This window comes from Vulpes lagopus, chromosome 18, assembly GCF_018345385.1.
Source record: "Vulpes lagopus strain Blue_001 chromosome 18, ASM1834538v1, whole genome shotgun sequence".
Taxonomy (NCBI): domain Eukaryota; kingdom Metazoa; phylum Chordata; class Mammalia; order Carnivora; family Canidae; genus Vulpes; species Vulpes lagopus.
Window position 1 is genome coordinate 25664868 of NC_054841.1, and position 8133 is coordinate 25673000.

Genomic DNA, 8133 nt, shown 5'->3' on the forward strand with positions numbered 1-8133 from the left:
AAGTCATATAGATTATTTGTCACCATGTTATTTTAATACATTTTTTATTAAGTTTACCAAACACTTTTTTGAAAATTGCAAGAGAATAGACACAAAGGTATTTTGGAAAGGAAACATACACTGTGGGGTCCAGGCAGGGCCCCTTTCCCCTCTAAAAAACAACTCTCACCCACCTCTAGCCAGATGGTTAATTAACCACTCAAAGTGATATATCACTTCCTTGAGGAGGGAGGGGGGATCACAAGCAGGATCAGGCAGGAGGACACTTTCTTGGGGGGGCAGGAAATGTTTTATAACTTGATCTGGTAGTTACATGAATGTATGCATGTGATTCCTTGAGCTGGACCCCAACACCCATGCATTTTATGGGAGGTAAATTATGCCTCACTGTAAAAGTGCATATTTTACTTCTAAATTATACTCCAAGTGAACTCTCTAACTGCTTTTTCCTGCGCCTCTGAGCTTAGCCAGCTCTCTCACTTTTTTTTTTTTTTAAGAGAGAGAGAGAGAACACAGGTCAGCAGGAGAGGGGAGTGTACAGTGGGAGAGGGAGAGATTCTTAGGCAGGCTCCACACCCAGTGTGGATCTTGATGTGGGACTCAATCTCATAACGCTTGATTGCCAGCCCTTCCAGCTCAGATGGTAAGAGGGGTGTTCTGACAGCCAACTCTCCCCTGCCTGGGTGGTCCTGGGCCCTTTCTTTCCTTGAGGGATGAAGGTCCATCCTCACTCCTGCCTTTCTTTCTTCTGCCTGCCCCACTGGCACGTTCCCTTCAGCACCCAGCATTGGACGCACCTCCACCCACCATTCCCTTACTTGTGCCCACCTACTCTCCTCAGCCACCAGAGACATCAGACCACATCTCATGGTGCCCTTCCTTGCCCTTGGGGTCTCCTGCCTTCAAGCAGTGACCCCACAGGTCACTCCGGTCTCCTCCAGGCTCCACTGTCTACCCTGCCCTGTCATTTGGCATTTGCCTCAGCTCTTCTTGTCATGGTCCCCTTGCTTTTCTGACACTCTGCTTGAATGACCTCACCTCTTCACCTATCTCTGCATCTCAGGAGAGAATACCTCTCCTGTGTCTCTGACTGTTCCCAAGTGTTCCCGTTCCCCTGGCTCCTTCAACTCAGCATGTTTAAAATCTGGTTTAGGGCAGCCCGGGTGGCTCAGCGGTTTAGTGCCGCCTTTGGCCCAGAGCCTGATCCTGGAGACCCGGGGTCGAGTCCCATGTCAGGCTCCTTGCATGGAGCCTGCTTCTCCCTCTGCTTGTGTTTACCCCCCCACCCTCTCTCTCTCTCTGTGTGTCTCTCATGAATAAATAAAATCTTAAAAATAATAATAAATAAAATAAAATCCAGTTTATTATCTTTATTCCAATACATGCTGGCCTTTCCTGTGTTCACAATCTCTGCTAATAGCATCACCTCCAGCCAGTCACCCAGGCTGAAGACCTGAAGGGGGTTTCCAATGCCCTCCCTCCTGAATCCTCACAAGAACCCTGTGGTCCTAGAGGATGGGTACTGTCATTCTCCCCATCTTACAGATAAGGACAGAGAGGCACAGAGAGGCTTCGTGGTTTGCCCAAGAACACACAATGGCACCAGGAGGATTTGAAACCAGAAGACTTCCTTCATCTCCATTATAATGTTCACTACCCTCTGTAGGGTGACTGGTCATGTGAGGAGCCAATCCCCTCCTGGCCAAAACACTTCCCTTTCTTTAGCAGCTCTAGATGTGTCACCTCCCTGTCAGCCCCACTGCTGGGTCTCAGGGCACCCCCTGACCCAAGTGCACCCCATCCTCTGTGGTCACCTCCCCCCAAGCCTTGCCCCAGGACACCCCCTTGCTCCCCCAATGCAGCAAGACCCAGTAGACCTCTCCTCTGCCATCCCCTGTTAAGAACTGCCCTCCCCCTTCTGGGAAACTCCCACTTTACCGTTCTCTTTCTTTGTAACACCAAGAGGTAGGATTATGGACTATTTACCTCTATTTTTTTAAAGACTTATAAGTATGTTTTTTTAAGATTTTATTTATTCATGAGAGACACAGAAAGAGAGGCAGAGACAGAGGGAGAAGCAGGCTCCCTGTGGGTAGCCCGATGCAGGACTCGATCCCATGACCCCCAGATCATGACCTGAGCCAAAGGCAGTTGCTCAACCACTGAGACACCCAGGCATCCCCAAAGACTTATAAGTATTTTTTAAATAAATGCAATATTTAAAATATTTATGAAGAAAATGTTTCCTAGCCTCCCCTCTGCCATTTAGGGGTAGGGGTATGTGTGTGCCCTACAGTGCTTGCCTTCCTAGAGCAAAGGCTTGATCAAGCATGAGCACTGCATGGTCATGCCCCCGGCTCACCCAGAAAGAGCCTTCTTTAATTTACTTTGCATCTGAAGTGCTACACTTGGTGTGGGGTGCCCACAGAAGTACAGTTTCCATGTCGGGACACCTGATCACTGCATTTGGGCCTGTTGTTAGTGTCTGTGTAAAGTCACACGGAAAGTCACAGGGCTTCATAACAACTGAATCAAATCTGACAGAGGGCTTGGTAACACATGAAGCTCTGTACCAATACTGATTCTTACCATGCCCGGCAGCGCCGGATGAAATGTCAGTTGGCAAAAGTGGGGGCACACTTGGTATGTGAGCCCCTCATGTCGCCTCAGGAGCACCTGCATAGAAGGTCAGTGCTACAATGGCTCGCAGGCTTGAGGCTACAGGGCCTCCAGCTCAGTGGCTCTCTCTTGATCCCTACACCCCAGTCCTCCACAAGCTCCCACACACAGGCCCCAGAGGTGGGGACTAGGGCACATGGACACTTTTAAGTCCTCGCAGGAGATGCATGGGCACTCCCCTTTAAGAACCAGAGACCCATCCCTTCAAAAAAAAAAAAAAAAAAAAACACACAGACCCAGGGGCATCTGGGTGACATAGTCAATTGCGCATCCAACTCTTGCTTTCAGCTTAAGGCATGATCTCAGGTTGGGAGGTGGAGCCCTGCATCCAGGTCCACACTCAGCACAGAGTCTGCTTAGTACTCTTTCCTCTTGTCCCTCTGCCTCTGCAGAAGGGCAGGGCAGGGCAGGGCAGGGCAGGGCAGAAAGAAAGAAAAGAAAGAAAGACTGACCAGGGATCCCTGGGTGGCACAGCGGTTTGGCGCCTGCCTTTGGCCCAGGGCGCGATCCTGGAGACCCGGGATCGAGTCCCACATCGGGCTCCCGGTGCATGGAGCCTGCCTGCTTCTCCCTCTGCCTGTGTCTCTGCCTCTCTCTCTCTCTCTGTGAGTATCATAAATAAATTTAAAAAAAAAAATTATAAAAAAAAAAAAAAAAAAAAGACTGACCAACCCTCAAGGGCACCTGGCTGGCTCAGCTGGTAGAGCATGCAACGCTTGATCTCAGGGTTGTGAGTTAGAGCCCCACTTTAGGTGTGGAGATTACTTAAAAATAAAATCTAAAAAAACAAAACCCAACAACATGGACCTTCCTCAAATAAACAAATAATAATAATGATAATAATAATAATGATAATAATAATGATAATAATAATAATAATAATAATAATAATACAACTAAGGCCCTGAAAGAGAACTTGTAGAACAGAGAGGAGAACTCTGGTATCTCCCCTCTTCCCTCTGAGACAGGCACTGATGATCAGTCAGGTCAAGGTTCCCAAGAAATGCTATAGAGCCCATGTTCATGATCCACCTCTTTTTTAAAAAGACTGATTGATTTGAGAGAGAAAGAAAGAGAAAGAGCATAAACAGGAGGAGCAGACAGAGAGGGAGTTATCTCAAGCAGAGTCCTCACTGAGTGTGGAACCCAATGCAGAGCTCAATCCCATAACCCTGAGATCAACAACCTGAAAACCACGAGCTAGATGCTTAACCGACTGAGCCACCCAGATACCCCCATGATCCACATCTTCAAAAGATTTTTGAGAAAGTACCAATGTACCAAAAATACATAGTAAATTTTCCTTTCCTCCATTTAAAATCTGGCTTGTTGTTTGTTTGTTTTAATGAGGAAGCTCTTTTTACATTGATCTGAAAAGGTTTCAGGATAAATTAGGTAAAAAATCAAAAGGGGAAACTTGATAAAAATTATTTTTCTTAAAAGCAGGAGTAGACAATTGTGGGGATCCATTCTAAATGTATACAGATATCGAATCAGCATGGTTACACATTTACTTGTCAACTATAGCTCAATAAAGCTGAGGAAAAGAAAGCAAGGCACAGAACAGTGTGGATGGCAGGCTGCCACTGCATACAAAAGGGAAGTGACCACATGTGTGTCTGTGTTTCTCCAGATCACAGATGACTAAAAGCAGTAAGTAACTACTTGAGGAATGGAACTGGGCAGCTCGGGTTGGGCTGAAGGAGACATTTGCTCTCTCAAAAAAGTATCATGGGAAAAGTACCTTTTGACTTTTGAACTGCCTGAATACACTGCCTACTCAAAACATAAACACAATAAAAATTGTGGCCACAACTGGCACATCTGGGTCCTCCAAGACTCCCAGGTGTCAAACACCAATACCAAATAACTTTAGTTAGGAGCCATCTCATCTTCAGACACACACCATCCCTTCCTGCTCTCACTTTGTTCATCTGTGAACTGAGGATTTGTTAACCTTTCCAGCCCACATCACAGTATGGTTGTAAAACTCAAATTAATGCGACAAGGAGCTATGCCCCAGAGCTGGTACTCAGTCTGGTGGATATAAACAAAGATGCCTTTACCTATTATTTGGCTTTATGTGTACCATCCCCAAGAAAAAAATTAAGCTCTAAAAGACAGAAAAGTCTGGTACAAAGGATATTCTTCATCATGTTATTTAAAGCAGTAAAACCTGGATGCCTGGGTGGCTCAGCGGTTGAGCGTCTGTCTTCGACTCAGGGCGTGATCCTGGAGTTCTGGGATAGAGTCCCAATCAGGCTCCCTGCATGAAGCCTGCTTCTCCCTCTGCCTATGTCTCTGCCTCTCTCTTTCTATGTAATAAATAAATAGATATTTAGATAGATAAATGAATGAATGAATGAATGAATGAATAAATAAATAAATAAATAAATAAATAAATAAATAAATAAATAAAATCTTTTAAAAAAAATAAACGCAGTAAAACCTAAATATCCAACTATCGGGGAATGGCTCAGTCCCCAAGTAGAATACTTGCATTCATTAGTAATGATGGTTTGGAAGATAACACAGCAATATGTAAAAGCCCTTAAGGTATTATACATTAAGAGGAGAAGGATCTGAAGTTACCTGTGTAAGGCAATTACAAACATGTGAAAACACACAGCCACCTGTGGCAGACATACTTAAGGTGGTGTCCGCCTCCTGCTGTTCATGCCCTCCTGTGATCTCCACCTCCTGACTGGAGAACCCGTGACTCGCTTCTAACCAAGAGAATATGGCAAAGGTGACAGGATAAATGGGGTTATGTGTACATAACTACATACTTACAAGATTGTAGCACACATCTTGCTGGAGCTGCTATCTCATGGCTACTCTGAGCCTTGAAATCCACCATGTTGGTGAGTCCCATGTGGCCAGGAACAGTGGGCAGCTGTAGGAGCTGAAAGCAGTCGCCAGCCAAAGGCCAGGAAGAAACAGAAGCCTCAGTCCTGCAGCTGCAAAGAACTGAATCTTGCTGACAACCTGAGTGGACTTGGGAGCAATCCTTTCCCTGGCAAGCCGCAGATGATACCACAGACTGAGCCTAGTGAGACCCTTAAGCAGAGGAACCAGCTAAACCTTGTCCAGATGCCTGGCCCACCGAAACTATGAGATAATCAATGTGTGGTTTAAGCCACTAAGTGTACAATAATATTGTCACACAGCAATAGATAACCATACATATGAAGTTGTTTGGAAGAAAATATACCGAAATGCTAACAGTGGTTACATCTGGGTGCTTAGATTAGGGGTATTGTTTCTCTAGATATGAAATAGCTTCTGATATGCTTACAATATACATAATGACAGAAAGTCTTAAAATTTTAAAGATACCGGATGAAAAACTGGTTGCCAAATCTGAACCCTCCACACACCCAGGTTTTGGTTCCTACCCTGTGCCAAAACCAGAAACTAAGCCTGCAAGGCAGCTTTACCTCCAGTCGAGTCAACATCATCCTCAAACATTTTCTCCATCTTGACCATGTGTAGCTGGGTAAACAGTTGAGACTCATGATGGCTAAGAGTGACAGTTGATGCTGGGGAACTAAGAACCTCCTCATTCTTCTGGAATCCACCTGGGGTGGATGCCTGAAACAAAGAAGACTTCAAAAACTGGGGAGGGAGAGGGTTGATTTCCTGAGCTAAACACTTCTAAGCACATCTTATTGAAATAAACTCTTTGGGGGAGGACAGGGTATGCAGGGTTACAGTGAGGCAAACAAATAAATCTTAACCACTTTTAGACCTAGGAAGACCAAGAAAGCTCTCCTGACTTTGGGGAGCTACTGTTCCCCTTTTGCAGATGCCATGACTGAGGCTCAGTGAGATTAGCAGACATAAGCCAAGGTCTCATCTCACACAGACCAGGACTCCAATTTATAAGGTGCTTCCATTTATAACTATATTGTCTCAGTCTTCAGTGCTGATAATTCAAGACCCTAAGGAATCCAGCTCCATCTTCTCCAGCCAGTTTGATTTGGTCAGGAGCATCCCAGACCCCTACCTAAGTAAGGGTCAGATCAGATCATCTGCACACATATCAAAGCTCCTGACAGGGACATTCTGCTTCCTCTTCCCACTTGTCTCCCTACACCCCCCACATAGCCTATCCCAACCTCAACAATGAATGCCTCCTCTCAGTAGCCCTACGTACACTTAGCACAATGCTTCTTCAGATCACCAAAAGCTCAGGTCATCAAAAGCTGCTTTCCTCAAAAGGAGTGGACCATGGGATAACCATTGAGTGTTTGTTGCTCACTGAAACGTGCTGCACTGAGTCTCAGGCATTCAAAAAGACTAGTTCAAAAAGCCAAAACCAAGGTGGAAGTTGGGTGGCTCACTCTCCCAGTCCAACCCCACTAAATGAGCAAACGTGCTCATCCTCATGTGAGTGAATTCTATTCATTCTCTCATGGTCTGCACACATTTGTTGAGTGCCACAGACTGTGGATACATGAGTGAATATAGTGAAGACTGGCCTTCCTGGAGCCCAGTGTATGAGCTAGTCTGTACTCCTGCAGCCACGCAGGCCCCAGGTTAGACATCTCAGTACCATCTTTGGCTCTTCCCTTCTCCTATGCACTCTTACTGTCCCTCCAGCTGATTCTTACTGTGATACTTCTCCTACACATAAGCCGTGCTCCCCTACATTCCTGGTCCACCCCAAACACTGGCCTTGTGCTGGAACAAGTACAAGGATGTTCCCAAACTGGGACTAGAGTTTGGCGTTCTTTTCCACTCCCCCTCCCCACATTGAGATCAATCACCCTCTGGGAGGCAAATCTGATTATATCTTTACCCCACCTCTTGACACTTTTCAGGCAACTACCGCCACACCCTACTCTTGAGTGTGGCATTCAAAACCCTTTGCATCGTAACCCTGATCTTTCTAGTTTCACTGCACACACCATGGTCTGGGCACACCAAATGCTCTCCACCCTCCCCAAACACAGCAAGCATTCCACTCTTACTCACATGTTCCCTCTATGCAATGCAGACCACTTCCCCTTGATGTGAACTCCTACCCACTCTTCAAAGCCTGGCTCAAATGACACTTCCTCTAAGGAGTTTTTCCAGAACTTTCAGGGGACCATCATCCTTGCCAACTCCATGCTCCTAAACTCTGTTCACATCTGCCATACATGCATGAATGTCAGTCTGTATGTGTAGACAGAACAGTGTGATGGGAAACACATGGCTGTAAAGAGTTCTGGGTTAGAATTCTGCCTGGCTCCCTACTTCCAAGCTAATTTACCTTGGGCATATCATATCACTTCTCTGAGTCGCATTTCTCATCTGCAAAACAGAGACCCGTAGTGCCCACCTTGCAGGGTTGCAGTGGTATCTAAATGACCCCCAAATATACTGGCAGGCTCCACAGGCTGTAGTTACACACTAAATGATGGCTCTTGTGTTTACTCTGGTCTCCTAGTAAGCTCTTTGAAGGCA